General features: G+C 43.4%; 2 long non-coding RNA genes across 3 annotated transcripts; both read right to left on the reverse strand.

Annotated features, from left to right (window-relative positions):
* Positions 1-1913: 1913 nt before the first annotated feature.
* Positions 1914-7194, reverse strand: LOC140702111 (uncharacterized). Of its 2 annotated transcripts, none has more exons than XR_012081163.2 (3): positions 7016-7194; positions 4756-4872; positions 1914-2291 (listed from the first exon to the last, which is right to left on the reverse strand). It is a non-coding gene; the product is annotated as an uncharacterized LOC140702111 (long non-coding RNA). The 2 variants fall into 2 exon arrangements; XR_012081164.2 differs by lacking the exon at positions 1914-2291 and adding an exon at positions 2299-3880.
* Positions 7195-10385: 3191 nt separating this feature from the next.
* LOC140702110 (uncharacterized) lies at positions 10386-14354 on the reverse strand. Its single transcript, XR_012081162.2, has 3 exons — positions 13525-14354; positions 11968-12111; positions 10386-10731 (listed from the first exon to the last, which is right to left on the reverse strand). It is a non-coding gene; the product is annotated as an uncharacterized LOC140702110 (long non-coding RNA).
* Positions 14355-19908: the final 5554 nt, after the last annotated feature.

Raw genomic sequence — 19908 nt, forward strand, 5'->3', positions numbered from 1 at the left:
GGAGAGAGAAGGGGAAATGACCATAACAATGACCATATAATGGAATGAATTTAACAAAGACTATAACCCCGGCTTGCCCAGAACCATAGAGTAACTGAAACGTAACTAACTGTTGAGTTACTACCTACCCATTGATGCAATGGGCGTACTTTAGTTAGGGCTAGGAATTTGGTTTAGACCTATGGCAGAGTAAACAGGGCATCAAAATCCCACATGATACAATTCTTGACTTCGTGTGTTCCTAAGGATAGGGGAAGAATCATTTTTGCTGAATCCCTACATAGATGGAAGCCCATCTATATAGATGGTCAATATGGTCTCTAATTTACAGAACATTTAAAGAAATCCTAAAGAACATCTTAGCTGAACCTGCAACTAACTGAGACATGTAGTACTCTGCATCCTTTCTAACTACTGTTGCTTTCATGCTTTGAGGGGAGAAGATATAGGGAGGCTATAATATAATGGTTCCCTGTCTTGGTTCCCCAGATATTCTTGGACTAAAACTCTCAAAATCCTTCAACGCTAGCTAGTTGGTAAGGGGGAGCTTCAGTATAAGAACACCTGGAAACCCAAAGTTAGGGAACTCCCAGAATCCTTCAGCACTATCTGGGCTGGCTAAAATTTCTGGGAGTTGTAGTCCAGGGATATCCAGGGACCCAAGGTTGGGAACCAGTACTCCATATGGTTCTTTGTCATTAAATCAGAGTTGGACTGGATAGCCCTTTGAAAAGAGGAGAATGCTCCTCTCAAAAAGAAGACTTTTGGCCACCCTAACCTGTATTGTTATCAGTGGTGTTGCCCTGTTACTCCAGGGGGGGTTGGAAATCCCTCAGGTGGTGCCGTGTCGCTTCAGTCCGCTCCCGGCTTCTTAACCACCTTCCTTTCATGTATCCTAGAGATTCCCCAAAAACACATCTCTGGATGCTTTCCTTCCCACTCAGATGTAAACAAAGGAGCCATCCTCCAGCAAACTCACTCGGTGGCTTGGAAAACTTTGCTTCTCTCCTGCTCAACTGAATGTGTGTGTGTGTTTCACAGAATCCTACTGGTGATGAAGCGAGATGGTTAGAAGGGAGGCAAAGCCATTAAAACTACAGTAGGGGACACACACACACACACACACACACACACACACACACACACACACACAACTGTGGGATCATTATTCACTGATTCACTTCTTTATGAAGGCCTCAGGAATGGACCTCAACAGATGGGAAACCGTGACCTCTGAGCGTTCAGCCTGGAGGCAGGCGTTCCATCATGGCCTCTCCCAATTTGAAGAGACCCTTGTCCAGCAGGCCGAGGCAAAGAGGCAGTCCCGAAACCAGCAAAATCAGGGAGCTGGACGGGGGACAGATTGGATTTGTCTTCAGTGTGGAAGGGATGGTCACTCTTGAATTGGCCTTCTCAGCCACACTAGATGCTGTTCCAAGACCTTTATTCAGAGCACATTATCATAGTCTCTCGAGACTGAAGGATGCCTACTGCTGATTCACTTATCTGCTGCTGCCTGAAAATACTAAATAAAAATCCAGTGTGCGTTTACCAGAACTAGCCACTAGAGGGAGCCAGAGTTAGCTTTTGATATGTCCACATTTTTCCGTATCCGGACGGTGGGAGGGGGGCTTGGAACCAATCCCCCACAATACCACAGTCCTGCTATACACTATAATGGAGTGTGCGAATCTTTGTGCATGAGCACCCAGGAAGAATGGGAGCGCAGAAACTGAAAGAGTGTGTGTGTGTGTGTGTGTGTGTGTGTGTGTGTGTGTGTGTGTGTGTGTGTGTGTGTGTGTGTGTGTAAAAGAGACACCCTGCACTTCTGAATTTGCCACTACAGTACAGGCTGTCACTTTCGAGTGTGCCCTGTTGATAAGAAAGTAAGGACTTTGTCTTACTCTCCTGCCTATTTTCTTCCGATTCTGATTCTGGTCACATAACTCTGGAGCAGCCTTGGGTCACCCAGGTGTTCTTGGACTGCAACTCCCAGAAACCCTGGCCAGCACAGCTGGTGGTGAAGGCTTCTGGGAGTTGCAGTCTAAGAACATTGAGGTTACTGACAGTCAACCGTTACTGCTCTAGGGGGCATGAAAACCCAGCTTTGAGATTAGAATAAAGTGTGAGATACATGCATTTTTCCAGCTCCTCTTGCCAGCTTTCGTTTTGGCAGCACAAAGCATTTCTCTGCAGCTTCATCCCAGGGCCGAAGGTGATGGACTGGACGCCAGCTTTACAAGCGCTGTACTCTGTACAGGTCTTCAGGGTACCATTAAATCTTACTGAATCTAAGTCAGGAAGAAAGAGATTGGAAAGCAGGATATACATGGGTCCAAGGCTTCTCCCTCCCTTTTCCTTATTTCTTAAAAAAATGTATTTGTAAAGTTCTAGAGCTGTGAGGCCACGCAATAGCAAATATCATTCAAAGCACAGAACTAATTAACAGTGCTGAATTAATGTCCCACATAGGTTAGAGTGAAAAAGACACTTTAAGCAAACTGTGCATTTTGTGTTATCACAAAGTTTTCCCTCCAGACATACAGTCCCTTCAAAACTGCACACACAAGTCATTAGACTTGCAAATGAAACCCAACAATGGTTTCAACTGTAGACGGCCCTGTTGATCTGAAGTCCACATGGCAGTGGTTGAATGAGTGCATGGAATCCGTGCCCTCCCACAGGCTGCTTTTTCACATACTAGAGCTGCTGAGATCAGCAGAAAACTGTTGGCTATATTTGCAGGACAAATTACCACTTTTTAAAATTTAATTATCTTTGAACTGCAGAGGTGGAAGGGACCCTATAGATCATCAAGTCCGGCCCCTGTCAAGGAGGCACAGCAGGGAATCGAACTCCCAACCTCGCCAGATGCCTAAACCATGGAGCTATCCAGCAACTTTATGCAGGTGCTTGGCTTTCAAATCAGATAAGGGAAACGGTTATTGCAGAATAAATAAGCTGATGCAATAAGAAATTTGGGGTAGACTGTGGGTCTCTGGGCAATGTCGAGCACTTCCTAACAGGTTTCTGTTTCTCAGATGTCTTAGCTAAAAAGCCTTTCCACTACCCCCAGAGATATCCTTAAAGAAAGGAGCTTTTAGGGTATTTATTTATTTATTTGGCTTTTATACCACCTATCTAGATAAATCTACTCTGAGTGGTTTACAATCCAAAAAAATTCAAATTCAAAACATCAAAAAACCAAGCAAACATAATCCAAGATGGAAAATCCAGGAGAAGAAAGTAAGAGATGCCAGGAAGGAAGGTTTGCCTCAAGAGCCAGGTCAGTTTATTCTTAAAACTCCCCGCGAGGGAGCCAGGCGGATTGGGTGGTCTCTTGCACAGAAGGACTTGTGAGATTGTTCCTGACACTGATCACAAATTCCCCAGCTGAAGATATGTTCCCATCCTTAATTCTTAGCTGATTTCTAGCTGCATGAGCTGCTTTATCTTATTTGTCTCTCATCAGTGGATTGGAAAGGTCTAATTGAACAAAAATGGAAACAATCAGAAGATCCCACAAACCTTTTCCCCTCCACTCTCTTTTCCTGTACTATGAGCACCCACCCTTCATAAGAAGTAATTTATCTTATTAGCCTGCTGCACTTTGACAGGAGATTCCTGCACCTCAGTGCAGAACTATGGACAAATAGACCCTTAATAACCTCCATCCGATTTGTGGGTGGACAAACTTTGGAAATGACTGGCTGATTGGTTGGTTGGTTGGTTGGTTGGTTGGTTGGTTGGTTGGTTGGTTGGTTGGTTGGTTGGTTGGTTGGTTGGTTGGTTGGTTGGTTGGTTGGTTGGTTCCTTCATTCATTCACTCATTCACTCATTCACTCATTGAAGAGTTTCTTGCTTGATACTGCTGATGCCACTGGGAAAAATTGCAACAACAAATATATTGGCAGATTGGCCACCATTTCATACACCACCATGGATTTCATGGTATTCTGAAAGCCTTGTGAGATTAAAAAAAAACCCTCTGTTTTTGTTGTTGTTTTTAAAAGAGGTGAAAAAGTGTGGCAGAGTTTTGAATGTCTGGTAAAATTCCTTTTGCTACACAGTAGACATACGGAGACTGGAAGTTCTCCAGGTAGTTCATTCCTTTCTCATTAACTGGCAGTTAAGTTCTCAGTAACTCACTCTGAGACATTCATAGGAAAATGAATAAAATGTTTCATTACTTAGCAGCAAACAAAACAACTGCTTCCAACAGAGTAAAGAGAGGGAAAGAGAACACTCAGCAGAGAGGCGGGGCCGTCTTTTGAATTCAGAGGTGAGAGGGAGTGATTGGTTAGTGCTGAATGGATTAGTCAGCCCAGCCCAGAAAAGTCTCCCACGAGTACTCAAACCACAGGCAGCATACGAGGTTGCAAATAGAACTCCAACAGAATGTGTGTTTCCTTGACGGGAGAAGATTTTTGGAAGGAAGGAAGGAAGGAAGGAAGGAAGGAAGGAAGGAAGGAAGGAAGGAAGGAAGGAAGGAAGGAAGGAAGGAAGGAAGGAAGGAAGGAAGGAAGGAAGGAACTGATGATGGATAGAAGGAAGGAAGGAAGGAAGGAAGGAAGGAAGGAAGGAAGGAAGGAAGGAAGGAAGGAAGGAAGGAAGGAAGGAAGGAAGGAAGGAAGGAAGGAAGGAAGGAAGGAAGGAAGGAAGGAAATTTTAACTGTTCCACAAGAAATTTCAGTTTAGTTCTAGGTCAGTAATGTACCAAATGACTGACATCAGTGTCTGATCCATGTAGCCTACCAAGAATGGCCTCCCCTACGATGGTCCCACATGTATCTTCACCCAAGAAGCATTGTTTCATCTTCCCATCACAACTGTCCCCAGGAGCTATGCAATCTTCACAAGATAGTGGGTGCACTGTAAGGGAAAGAGTTATGTTGTTATATGCTGTCATGTCGCATCCAACATATTGTGACTCTAATAAAGGTGTTCAAGGTCTGCAAGATATTTAAGAAGTGGTTTTACCAGCGCCAGTCTCTAGTGACTTTCTGTGGCCAAGCACAGAATTGAACCCAAGTGTCCTGAGTCCTAGCCCATCATTCTATCAATACACTGCACTGGCAGCTCATGGGGCGAGGGGGAATCCCAATGGAGTTCACGTAAGTGTTGACTTATTCAGCAAGTGACTCAATGTGTCTACAGTACTCTTACTTCTGACTAGCAATAGGATAAAAAAGAAGGGATGCACAAAAGAAGAGAGAAATGAGAAAGCAAGATGCAACATCTCAACAGCATCTCAACAGTCCAATGAGCTCAGGATCAGCCATCCTGACTCCACATTTTCTCTATCTCTCAGACTCATGTTGAGCTAGTTAGGGCTTGGGTACAGAGTTCATTTGGAGCAGGTTGACACAAACTAAATAGGATTGCTTCGAGTCAGCTAGTGCTGGCTGGATAGCTCAGCGGTTGAGGTATCTGGCTGTGGAGTCAGAGGTTGGGATTTTGATTCCCTGCGGTCACTCCTATGCATAGAGCCAGCCTGCCTTGGGCAGGATGACTCCAGGAGGAGGGAATGGGAAACCGCTTCTGAGAATTCTCTACCCAGAAAACCTTGAAATGGTCATTATAAGTCAGAACTGACTTGAGTTACTATTACTATTATTACTACTACTGCTGTTGCTGCTGCTGCTGCTATTATTATTATTATTATTATTATTATTATTATTATTATTATTATTATTATTATTATTATTATTATCATCATCATCATCATCATCATCATCATCATCATCATCATCATCATCATCATCATCATCATCAAATAGAGATGCCATGTGGTGTGATTTTTGCATCCACATAGCAGACGTATCTCAAGCAACCTTATATTGTCTGCATTGTTAAAGAAAAGTTGTAAAGAAAAAAAATCCCTTCTTGCTCTGTTCTCTCACTTCGAGGAAGAAAATCTTTAAAATGTACAGTGCATCAGCGCTGCCCTGCTTGTTTTTTTTTTTAAACTTTGCTTCCAGTGAGGAATACAGGAAGGAAAGAAAAAAAGAAAATTCTAAATTACCTTTTGCCCAGTTTCCCAATTTCCCAATATTCTTAAGGGGCTGAGCTGTCTATTTAAGCTGCTTAAATAGGGAAATTGAAAACAGCTGGGAAATTAAAAACAGAAAGTCCCACTTTAGTTCATTTCCAGGAATTGAACACCCGCAGCTAAAAAAAAGTAGCTCCTTACAGAGACTCAGAAAGGTGTACAGTACTAGCAATGCTCTGGCGATGGGCTGGTTTGCTCTAGCAAAAATGGTGCCTGATTGCCAAGAAAAGTAGCAAATCAGTCTGGCTAAATGTCAACGTAGTAAGGGTGATGATGACGCATGAGTCTCGGTATGGGTATGGGTGTGGGAGAGCAAGGCGTGTCCATCATGTGGCACTGCCAACCTTAAGCATTCTCCTCTTTTTATTCTTTTCCCTAAATGGTCAATCTGAATCTAATGGTGATGGTTGTAAAAAAAAAATGAAGGACCAACTATTGTTATAGGCAAAGGCTTAAGGCAGTTTGCAGTCTTCCTGTCCTGCTACTGGAACTCTTAAACAGAACACACACACACACAGTCACACACACACAGTCACACACACACACACACACACACACACACACAGAGAGAGAGAGAGAGAGAGAGAGAGAGAGAGAGAGAGACTCAAATGTTGAGGAACTTGAAGACTGTTCTGTTTCAACGTGAGCTTTTGTAGATACATTGCAAAAGTTCACATTGAAGTATAACAGTCTTTACGATAGCATTTTGGATCCTCTGTTTTTGCTTTTATTTTTGCCTCACTTTGCTTACGTAGCTTAAACACAGCTACTTCTCTGATAACGCACCAAAAACTTACATAATTTATCCCTTTTCCTTTCACCACTTCCCTGCCATGCTCCCTGCATTGGCATTGCCCTACATTTCCCTCCCCGCTCCATCCCCACCCGACCGAGCATCTTCTCATCCAGCATTCTGCTCCTGATCCGCAAAATGGGGAAGCTATTCCCCCCTCCAACATTTACCTGCCGTTAGCAGAGAAGAGAAGATGGAGACAAAGGCAAGGCGGGTTTTCATGGCGACTCTTCGTTTTCCAGTCGGGAGCAAAGGCTTTGTACAGGTAGAAAGGAGAAATCCATCCAACGATTTATGAACCAGTTTTTCCACTTGGGCATGACTGAAACCTGCCCTGAAGGTACCACAGCTGAGGAGCCACACCTGGATAAAGCTGTAAAAATGAAGATACAAGAATAACACTGATATGCATCTAGTGACATGTGCAGAACAAGGAAGTAGGAGCAACAGAAATAGAGACCTTTGAGATTTTCCCGTTAGTATTTTTTTTTCATCTTCTTTTATTGGTACATAACAAGTCTATATAAAAGACCTTTGCCTTCAGCTCAGTTTTTTTTTTCTAAAAGATTTTTACTTAGCCAGATAAGTGGAAAAATTCAAACCCGGGTTCCAGATCTGAAGCCCTGTTCAGGTGTGAATCCTCACTTCTGCCTCTCTGAATGCATCCAGGCTGACAAGTTGAACAGGGCAGCCTCTTCCGTCCTTGAAGTTCTTGACATGAACTAGAATTAGACATGGGCACTGCTACGTGGTGGCGCTGTGGGTTAAACCACAGGAGCCTCTGTGCTGCAAGGTCAGAAGACCAGCCGTCGTCAGATCGAATCCACGCGATGGAGTGAGCTCCTGTCGTTTGTCCCAGCTCCTGCCAACTGAGCAGTTCAAAAGCATGTTAAAATGCAAGTAGATAAATAGGTACCATCACAGTGGGAAGGTAATGGCATTCTGTGTCTAGTCACGCTGGCCACGTGACCACGGAAACAGTCTTTGGACAAAAGCTGGCTCTATGGCTTGGAAACAGGGATGAGCACCGCACCCTAGAGTCGGACACGACTGGACTAAATGTCAAGGGGAACCTTTAACTTTATCTAAACATTAAAAACCATCTGATTCTAAGGAAGCATTCAGGGACTCAGTCATGATTGTTGAAAGCCTGCCAGAAAAGATGGGTCTTTGGCAGTCAGTGGAAGGATAAAAGGGAGGTGGGCCAACCTGATCTCTTGAGGGAGAGCGTTCCATAACCTGGGAGCAGCCGCAGAGAAGGCCCTCTCCTGTATCAGCCTTGTCTGCACTGGCAATGGGACCAATAATAGGGCCTCCTCTGATTATCTTAAACTCCGATAAGGCTCATATGGGGAGATTCAGATCTACCATTAGGCAGAGGGTGGCAGACACCTCATGCAGTAGAGGTGAGGGATCAGGCATTATAGGCTTGTAGCTAATCCTCCAGGACTAAGTGTTAAATATTGGTGTGGTATGTACGCTCTTCCTAATACTGCCAGTTTTTGTAGCTCTGATGATGTCATTTCTGAGGTCTACAACCATTTATAATACTGTGTGAAATGTCTTGATATCATTCCCAAAGCCCCAGTGACTATGGGGACCACTGAAGTGTGTTTCGTCCATAAGCAAGATGTTTCGATGGCCAGGTCTCTGTGTTAATTTTGCAGTTCTTTATCTTCAACTCTGGCATCCCTTGGAATTGCAATGCCAATGATCCAGGCTAGAGATAGGGACAACGTACCATTTTGGCGAGTCGTCCTGCTTCGTGAGTTGTCAAAAGTTGGTGACTCACAAAGCATGAAGTTGCCCCCATGAAGTGACGAATAACAAAGTTATTTGTTGATTTATGTGTGGGGGGGGTATTTTATTTTTAAAAAACTGCATAGGAAATGGTTATGCTGTAGATCAGGGGTCTCCAAACTATGGCCCATGGGCCACATCCAGCCCTCCTTGCCTTTTTATCCAGCCTGGTCTGGTAGGCTAGGGGTCTGTGACTGCGAAAGGGTCAATCTCACCACCACATGTCTTGGCGGAGGCAAAAGGAGACCACAGCACAAAACCACCATTAACGAGGGCTGGGGGGGGGGGGAGAGAAGGAAGTGGAGGAATGGAAAGGTGTCCCTTGAAAGCAATCCTGGGGTTCCGCTCCACTACTTTCCTTCCAGCAATGGCATGTCCTTGCCCGGGTCGTCTGCCAGCCTTGCCCGCCTGCCCTTCTGCCCCATAGCAATCTTCCATCACCAAGGCAACCACCTGCCATGCTCCCTCCCAGCCCTGCCGGGAAAACACAAACCAATCGCAGGGCACTACGCCACGTGACCCACCCAGGAGGTGGCAACACTCAAGACTCGAGGAGATAACAGAGAGGCAAATGTTCGCTCACTCTTGCTGTGTGTGTGTTTTCTCTGAGGGGGGAGTCACCACCCTAGGGAGTCCCCCTCCTTCCCAAGGGGGCTGCCCTTAGTGGCTGTGGGGGCTCATTGTCCCCCCCTTCCCTTCCCTCCCTCCTCCTTCCTGTCCCTCCCCACCAAGCCTGGCTAGAGGTGGTCAAGATGCCAATGTAGAGTGTATTACAGTAGTCTAATCTCAAGACTATGAGCACATGCACCAGAGTGATGAGCGCCTCAACATCAAGATAGGAGCACAGCTGGGCAATCTGCCAAAGATGTAGATGGGCGGTATGGACCATAGACGCTACCTGGGACTCCATGGTAAGTGCTGGGTCAAGATGGATCCCCAAGCTGTGGACCACACGCTTTGTGGATGAGAGTCACACACACACCCAAAAAGAGAGGGAGCTTCCCAAACCACTGATAGGAAGAGTGACCACCCTCAAAACCTCTGTTTTGTCCGGGTTCAACTTCAGTCCATTTTCTTGCATCCATTGCAGTACAGCCCCCAGGCAGCGCTCAAGGCACCTATCTATCTATCTATCTATCTATCTATCTATCTATCTATCTATCTATCTATCTATCTATCTATCTATCTATCTATCTATCTATCTATCTATCTATCTATCTATCTATCTATCTATCTATCTATCTATCTATCTATCTATCTATCTATCTATCTATCTGTCTGTCTGTCTGTCTGTCTGTCTGTCTGTCTGTCTGTCTGTCTTGATCTTGTATGTGTCAGGGAATTTTTTTAAACACTTGATAACTGGGTTTTGTTGAATGGCCTTGAAATATTATGCCCAGAAAAAACAAATCTTTTCAAAACACAGAGTCTTGCACCAAATACTGTTGTTCAAAGATTGGAAGCTGTAGGAGGCATTATAGTTCATCAAATTGTGGACAAAGCAAAAGGTTTTCAGTTGTATTCGCTAGCACTTGATGAAACAATTGGTGTCTGTGATACGTCTTTGACCCTCGAAAATGTGTAAAATATATGACGTGGATCTCATATTGAAAAGTTTGGAGACCCCTTGCGGTAGATGACATAGACTGAGTTCTCCATCCCAGAGATAACTGTGGATCACACTCAGATACGTGTAGCCAGGTGACCTTTATTAATATTTACATCTGTATCCCACTTTTTTTTTTAATAAGCATTAAAAATATCAGTTTGCAACTGGATCATCATTATGTCTTAGCTGTCCAAGATGCTAGCTGGCTCTTTCTTCATCAGGAAAAGATTTTCACCACAAAGACGCCCAAGAAGCATGGAAAGAAAAAAGCAAGTTGAGGACCAAGGTCTTTGTAGTCCAGAGTAAACGTGATGCGTCGCATGGCTGCCAAAGCGCTGTTTGCGGGTCGAAAGGTGACTTTAACAAATTTATAGGTGTATATTCCTGACTCAATTGTCACTGGTGCTTTCTCAGAGATGTCGCCATCATAGTCAGTACGAGCACATCCTTTTGCAGCGAATGGGATTTTAGTGGCACCTAAGGCACAAGAAAAGATTTATGTGTTTATTTAAAATATTTACAAGAATTATGTTATATATCTGTATCCTCTTCAAGTGTGAGCTCTCTTGAGTCCGAGGAGAAAGGTGGAACAGATGTCCATTAAATTAAATTCCAACATTTATACATAGCTTCTAATGATCAAATTCTCAGAAGTCAACAAACACCAAATGAAGAAATAATGATGCCTTAAGTGGTTCATGCAACTGTCTAGAAAAAGTAGCAAAAAACAGTTTGAGAAAACTACATCAAATCAGAAAGTTATCAGTTCTCTGAAGAAAGTGCAGTTACTTATATGTACAGTGGTACCTCGCTAGACAGTTACCCTGCATGACAGTTTTTTTTTTTTTTTTTTTTTTTTTTTTTTTTTTTGCTAAACATTGGCTTTTTGCAATCACTATAGCAATTCGCAAAACAGTGATTCCTATGTGGGAATTTCGCTGGACAATGTTTGGTCCCTGCTTCACAAACCGATTTTCGCTAGATGACGATTTTGACAGCTCCCTCCGCGCCCGCAAACAGGTGTTTTCAGGACCTAAGCTTCGCAAGACAGAGCTTTAAACAGCTGATCGGCGGTTCGCAAAGCAGCTTTCCTATGGCCGATCTTCGCTAGACAATGACGGTTCTTCCCCATTGGAACGCATTAAACAGGTTTCAATGCATTCCAATGGGGAAATGCTTTTCACTAGACAATGATTTCACTAAACAGTTATTTCCGTGGAACGGATAATCATCGTCTAGCGAGGCACCACTGTAACTGGGCGTGTTTAGCCTTGAGAAAAGAAAGCCTTGGGGAGATATGATAATACGACTCAAATATTTGAAAGATAGTCCTACAGAGGAGGGGCAGGGTGTGTTCTTGATCATCCCAGAGTGCAGGACCGGGCTCATGTTACAGGAAGACATATTTAGGCTGAATATTGGAAAAATGTCTTAAGTAACTGTTAGAGCAGTGCAACAATGGAACCAATGACCTCGGGAGGTGGTGAGTGCTCCAACGATGGAGGTATTCAAGAGATAACTGGACAACCATCTGTTAGATCTCCTTTGACTTGGATTCCTGCCTTGATCAAGGGGTTGGACTCGATGGCTACATAGGCTCCTTCCAACTCAATTATTCTATGATTCTACAAACCTCTTTCACAAGAGCCACACAAAAAAGAAAGGTGTGCAAAGAGATGAAAGAACCTTAAAGAGGAAAAGAACTATAATGACCTTCTGACATTTCCCCACTAATTACAGCACATGTTACGAAATCTCCTCGGCAGGATACGGTCCCATTGTCTTCACAGCTGGTATAGCCTGGCTTGTAGCATTTGGGACAAGATTTTCCATTCAGGAAAGCTGCCATGTATATATCTGCAAGATCCACGCAAAACAAAGAGTGAGCTTTACGATCGAGAGAATCAGTCCCAAGTTGACATCAGAGCAATTTTCTAGAGCTAAGCATTTACTCCCATTTTCTTAACCGGCATCTTATGGCCCTCTGGAGTGTCTTGGATATTAGTTCTTAATTTGTTGTTAGATGTGATGGAATATCATTTTCTCCACAACTAAGTATCCAGCTACAGAGCCAGACGTTGGGAGTTCAATTCCCCACTATGCCTTTTGTTAAAAGAGCAAGCCTGTGTAGCCTTGGGCAAGCTGCACAGTCCCAAATTAATTTTCTAGAATCAGGTAACTTTGCCGTGCTCAGATATTTTTTTTGTACTTGGGAATACCCTTACGATTTTGATTGTAAACTAGGAATTGACAGCTTGTGACCCTCTGGAGTTTCTAGGGTAGTTATTCCACTACCTGCACCCCTATTAAAGGTAAAGGTAGCTGGATAGCTCAGTGGTTTAAATATCTGGCTAAGGAGCCAAAGGTTGGGAGATCCATTTTCCACTGTGCCTCATGCGAGGAGAGCCAGCCTGGGTGGCCTTGGGCAAGCTGCAGAGTCTCAGGATGCACCCCCAGAAGAAGGGAATGGAAAACCACTTCTGAGTATTGTCTACCTGGAAAAACCTGAATGACATCCTGAGGACTTCCATATAGGAAAAAGTCATGTTGTGTAGTTATTCAAAAGGTCTACATTTTCACTGCCACCTGATGTACATTAAGAAATCTCTATAGTCAAGATCTGTTGCTTTGTGTATCTCATCTTTATCTATACCAGTTTCCAACTGCACAACATTTTACACACACACACACAAACCCCATACCAACACCTAAAACAAATATTAAAAACACAGTCTAACTTAACCTAAGGTAAAGTAAAGGTAAAGGTTCCCCTTGACAATTTTTGTCCAGTCGTGTTCGACTCCAGGGGGTGGTGCTCATCCCCGTTTCCAAGCCATAGAGCCAGCGTTTCTGTCCGAAGACAATCTTTCCGTGGTCACATGGCCAGTGCGACTTAGACATGGAACGCTGTTACCTTCCCACTGAAGTGGTCCCTATTTATCTACTTGCATTTGCATGCTTTTGAACCGCTAGGTTGGCGGGAACTAGGACAAGTGACGGGCGCTCACTCCGTTGCGTGGATTCGATCTTACAACTGCTTGGTCTTCTGACCCTGCAGCACAGGCTACTGCGGTTTAGCCTGCAGCGCCACCACATCCCTTAACTTAACGTAATCTCTATATTTTTCCTGGACAACAAAAAATTCCCTTTTGGATTTCCCAAATTTAATATTAAGATATCTTTGTTATAATACCTTAGAAAACAACAACACTGTACCCGTAAAGAAGCAGCGTATATATACTGGAATGAGATTCAAAAGCAGTTACGTACAGTCGAATGAAGCCTGACAGTCTGTATCGTTGCAAAGCCGAGAAGCGACACCCAGGCTTCTTTGCTCTCCAAAGTCAAACACGAAGCTGCTGTTCACATGTTCTGCTGCCACTGCGCAAGTCTTGTAACTGCCTGTTAATCTACTGTGATCTAATTAGGAAAGTACAGCAATTAACCAACCTAGGACTGAAAAAGGAATTAATTTCAACCCAGTTAACATGTCTCACTCAATAGGAAAATGTGTGAACTGCATTCAAACGCATGTCTTAGGACAGAGGTGTGCTTAAATCTGGACACATTTCTGCGTAGAAAAGAAAAATAACCAGCTATAGAATAGAAAATGAAATAAGTATAGGAAGAAAATGCATCTGGGAGTGTGTGAGAAACACTTCACTTACCTACATGCCTGCAGGATAATGGCCAAAATCCTGTTGCCCGACATAGTAATCTTCACTAAAGTAGGCACATTCAATCAATGAGGATTTGGTGAATTGACTTCTCCACAAGTTCCATTGATGGAAATAGATCTACTCTAACTGCAACTTAACATAGCTAGTCACAGTTTGTTGTTGTTTAGTTGTTTAGTCGTGTCCGACTCTTCATGACCCCATGGACCACAGCATGCCAAGCCCTCCTGTCTTCCACTGCCTCCCGGAGTTTGGTCAAATTCATGTTGGTTGCTTCAATAATACTGTCCAGCCCTCTCATCCTCTGTCGTCCCCTTCTCCTCTTGCCTTCACACTTTCCCAACATCAGGGTCTTTTCCAGGGAGTCTTCTCTTCTCATGAGATGGCCAAAGTATTGGAGCCTCAGCTTCAGGATTTGTCCTTCCAATGAGCACTCGGGGTTGATTTCCTTCAAAATGGATAGTTTTGTTCTCCTTGCAGTCCAGGGGACTCTCAAGAGCCTCCTCCAATACCACAATTCAAAAGCATCAATTTGAATCCATGGGACTTAGGATGGAGTTGTCTCACTAAATCCCTGTTGATTTGATGAGTCCACTTCAGTACAATTTACTACACTTAAGAAACCTGTAAACTACACAATCTACAGGATTTTGGCCACTGTCTGCAAAACAGGACTATGCAAGAAACAGGCCTCTGCAGTATAAGGCTGGGGTGAGATATAAGTTCTTTCCAGCCAATGGGAAGGATTCCAGTTTTTGAGAGGATTAAGGACACAGGTTATAAGGAGGTACAAATCTTACTTGTTTTCCCAGTGCCACAGCTGAAAATCAGTTCAGTGCAGTGCTATTCCAGGCTAGAAACAACTTATTTGCCATCTCAGATTGTTAATGAGAAAATAAATGCAGAAGAATTTGTTCTGTGGGTCAGTCACGTCACCAGGGGCTAAATTTTATAACTTGCCTTCTGCAAAGCACTAGCCTATATGATAGAAAGCCAGCATGCAATAGCTATGTCCTCGACATTGTGGTCTTTTCTACCACCAAAATGGTGGTACTGAGGATGGTTGTGGAAGAGGAGTAAACTGAAGGTAGAAGCATCTGAAGAGGGAATGCAAGAGGGAATGGTAGCAAAGCACCTCAAGGTATCTGGCAGAAGATATCTGCTCAATGAGCACATTCTGAAACAGAGGCATGTTTTGAAACAAAATCTTTCAAAAATCACTTTAAGTCCTATACAGTGGTGCCTCGCTAGATGATGATAATCTGTTCCACTGAAATTGCTGTTTAGCGAAATCATTGTCTAGCAAAAAGCATTTTCCCATTGGAATGCATTGAAACCTGTTTAATGCATTCCAGTGGGGAAGAATCGTCATTGTCTAGTGAAGATCGGCCATAGGAAAGCCCATAGGATTCACTGTTTTGCAAATTGCTATAGCGATCGCAAAAAGCCAATGTCTAGCGAAAAAACTGTCATGCGTGGTAACTGTCTAGCGAGGCACCACTGTAACTCCCAAACAGGGAAACCTCTTTGGTTCCCATGGCTCCCAATCACAAAAAAAATATTTTTAATTTCCCTGGTACCTTAGGAAAGAACTTTTTGAAGCACAGCGTCTCTCAATGAGGAGGAAGAAACTGAATCATCCATAGCAGTGTTTTGCTGGAAGCTTTCTTTGAGTTCTTCTGAACACTTCTATGAACTTTTTGGGGGTTGAAGGGATTTGGCATCTGCCCCATTTATTTATTTTAGAGTTGGGTTGGGCATAACGTCTCTATGCCAGTGGTTCCCAGCCTTGGGTAACCCGGGGATTTTTGGACTGCAGTTCCCAGAAGCCTCCACCACCAGCTATCTTGGCCGGGGTTTCTGGGAAGTGCAGTCCAAGAACATCTTCGGGTTACCAAATATTAGGAAGCACTGCTCTACAAGACAAATACAACTTCCAGGGGAATGTTGAGATTCCATTCCTGTTTTTTGCTTTCTCCTCTCAGCCGAACTATTTTGCTTCATAAAATAGAAGGATTTGGACTTTCCGCTCCTGGAAACATCCACAAATACTACTGGAGTTTGGTCATTTTACACAGGTGATACAGCACCCCAACCCAAAATGTCAGCCCCAAATTCCTGTATGAAATGACTTGAATTGCACCTCTTGGACCAACAGGCTGAGCGACACATCTTTAGTTGTCCTCCAGCTACACAGATCTCAAAATCTTGGAATGCAATTCTGGAGTGTTCAGCAAAAAAATTTGAAACAAAATTCTATATTTCAAGATGTAGTTTGAGAGAAAATACCTTTTTTATATTTATTGGGCTGCAAACAGGTTCTCCCATTCGCTCTGGAAGCTATCTTAGAACTTTGAGACAGATACTGTTTTGGTGACCTGGATCCTGCCCCATTTTACTTTCTGCCCTGGATCCAGATCAACTTGTAAAGTTAAACCACCTAGGACCTGCATTGGTGAACCAAAATGGTTATGACATTCTACTTTTTTGCACAGAGCGGTCTGAAATGTGGAGGCCCAGTGACCAAAATCCTGTTGGTGCAAATTTACATGACCAGAAGCTGAAAATGGAATAAGATGGCACCAGAAATGTTCCCCTATTTGAGTTCGAGGCTCCCTTTTGCCCTTTGGAAACCTGTGGGAACCTCAGGATTTGGGAAGAGCCTTTTATTACCAAAGATTGCCACCAGACTGCTGATGATGCTTAAAGAGAAATTCTGGCCTCTGCTTGCATGTTACCACTGTCCCAGATCAAAGGCCATCTTTCCTCGTTATCTTCAGTTTATTCATTCAGATTTTTCCACACTGCGTCCTGAATTACTATGCCAATCTGAATTGCCTTCATTTTAGCCCAGAACAGAATCTACAAATTCTGCCTTTGCTATAGATCTTGCACAAACTGATCTGGATGGGATTAATTGAGTTTGTGACTCCAGCTTGGGCTGAATTGCATGGCCCTACAGTGTTTATAAAGGTATGTCCTCACCTTGATATTCCACATTTTCTGAAAGAAGCTTAAAGCACCCTGCGTGACTTCCTCCCCCTGCTCCATTTTATTCTCACAACTGCTTTATGCATTCAGTTAACATTAGAGATAGGGGGCATCCCGGAGTCACTTTGCAAGTTTCTTGGCTGAGTGAAAAACTGAAACAGATTCTTCCCAATCTTAGTCATTTTTAATCAGATTTGAGAGGACTAAGAGGCTAATAACAACAGCACCATTCATATTCAAGACCACCAGCAGGAGCAAAGTGGAATTAACACGGTTGTGGGTCAAATACATGTGGAAGTGACATGAACTGGAAACCATTTTATGAATTTGTGCATGCACACACTTACCTGCACCCAGAACATTAGTATCTTCCACACTGATGCAGCTGTCCTCATTTCTCGTACAATTTCTAGTTAGGTAAGGGTAACACATTTCACTAGAGCTTGCACAAAAAGGCATGCTAGAGAGAAGGCGAGAAAGTGGAAGTGAGAATGATGCTTGACATGCCTGGCCCTGAAATATTCTCTTGGTCCCGCCACGGTGTAATTTGCACAATGAAATGAAATGGTTGAGTTTCCAGATTTGGAATCTAGCGCTACGTCTGTCGAATGCATCTGAAGCGAACAAGGGTCCACACTGAAGAACACACACACACACACAACTTTTGAGGAAATGTTCCCAAGGGTCCAGCTTTAAGATACAGTTAACACATCAGTAGAAGTGGAGGTGCCCATCAGAGTGAAAGCAGCTCTTATGAAGAACGAGGTCATGTTGGATACTGGGTTGCCTTTGGTGTTTGATTTGTGGTCAAGAAGTACATGGTGGACTCATTTGCAAGTTGACTGCTCAGACAGAGCTTTGACGGGATTATGTCACTGGAGGGAAACATGCTATGGGTTTCTAATGACATATTAATTTTATTGTACAGCCTGGCCTTGGGATCAGAGTCTTAGATTATCTGTTCTTTCTGCCTCCATTCCTGTCCCATGGTCCCCCCCATGGCAGGGCTTCATATGGGATGTGCCACGATGGGGTTAAGGAGAACTTCTCAACCTCCAGAGATTGTTGTGTTCCAACCTCCTTTAGCCACAGCTAGGAAGGCCAGTGGTCAAGGTTGACCTTCCTAAGTTGATAACATTGATTGCCAGTTGGGTGGATCAAACAGATGCATGGACAGAGTTCCTACTCCAGTCCTCTGAAGATGCCGGCCACAGAGACTGGCAAAACGTCAGGAAGAACAACCTTCAGAACACGGCCAAAGAGCCTGAAAAACCCACAACCAACCAAATAGATCTCTCTTTATCCTGTTCTGTGATTAGTTTGGCTTCACCACAGGTTTATTTCAGTGAAAGACAAATCTTGAATTACACTCTACCAATAAGAGGCATCAAGCACCAACAGAAGGATGAAGCTGAAATTAATTGTATAATAGGATACCATTACATACTACCACCCCACAAATAACATGTCTGTTCTAGTTTCTTAACATTCTTGAGCTTCCGTGAACATGGAAAATAATGGGCACATGATCTTGAAAAGAAAGGGGTTCGGCAGGTAACTAAACTAACAACAGCGAAGAGAGCAGAGAAGAGGAAGAAGGCGAGGAGAGCCATTGGAACGCTCTTTTCTGGAGTGTAGGCAAGTCAGGTTTAGTTCTCTAAGAGAATAAGAGTTTCTCTAGAGGAGGAAATTATACAGAGAGAGCATCTTTCAGTTAATAAAGGGTGATGGGGTCCTAACTGAATATATTTTCCCTTAAACATTAACTTTCTAGCTCAAGGGTGTGACTAAGAGTAAAGAGCACTTCATCATTGACCATCAATCATACAATAGTTTATGGTACCAAGTTGGAAACGATTCCAGGCAATATACATGCTATTACAGTCCTGATAAGGTTACCCGGCTGTAACACCAATACCAGGAACAACAGGTTGAAATATTCCAAGTGGCACATGAACTACTCTTTTTTTGCTAACGCTTTTTGTTTTCTTCAGAAAAGCACACATGCAAATCCTGTCCTGCAAATGCGCAAAATCTTCTGAGACTAATGAAAAAAAAAATCATCAGCATCCTGCAGTGAGGAAGCAAGATCACAAGGTTTCTTACTGACCAAACAAGGCCCTTCGCTGGTGTGATTCTAACTTTCCAAGGGGTTATTATATTTCTTCCTAGGCTCAGAGCATAAGAAGGGTTAAAGATTTCAAATATATAATAATTGTACATTTTAAATGTATATGTATATCATTATATTGAGTTACATTTACTTACGGGTGTTTTCCCAACTTTGTTGTCGTTTAGTCGTGTCCGACTCTTCATGACCCCATGGACCAGAGCACGCCAGGCCCTCCTGTCTTCCACTGCCTCCCGGAGTTGGGTCAAATTCATGTTGGTAGCTTCGATGACACTGTCCAACCATCTCATCCTCTGTTGCCCCCTTCTCCTCTTGCCTTCACACTTTCCAAACATCAGGGTCTTCTCCAGGGAGTCTTCTCTTCTCATGAGATGGCCAAAGTACTGGAGCCTCAGCTTCAGGATCTGTCCTTCCAGTGAGCACTCAGGGTTGATTTCCTTCAAAATGGATAGGTTTGTTCTCCTTGGAGTCCAGCCTCCTCCAGCACTACAATTCAAAAGTATCAATTCTTTGATGATATACGGACTCTGAATTTTGTTAGGCAGTAACAAAGCTGTTTAACATTAAGCTGAGGACAGGTGTGCCCGTATCGTGTCACATCTGCATTTTTATATATATTACTTTGTATTTCTTGACAAGGAGTACCTGAATGGACAGAGTGGAGTATATGTCCATCCACCCATTATCATCTTCATCTTCTTCATCCTCCTCTCTATGGACTTGTGGAGGTGGAGAGGGGGCCTTACGTGCTTCTGTTAGGTTGAGAACTATTCTGGCGGTTGGTTTTTTGTGGGGTTTTTTTTTGGCTACCTAATGGGTCTCCTATTTTTATTGCCATTTTTGTAGCTGTTATGG

This window comes from Pogona vitticeps, chromosome 9 (assembly GCF_051106095.1).
Source record: "Pogona vitticeps strain Pit_001003342236 chromosome 9, PviZW2.1, whole genome shotgun sequence".
Lineage (NCBI taxonomy): Eukaryota > Metazoa > Chordata > Lepidosauria > Squamata > Agamidae > Pogona > Pogona vitticeps.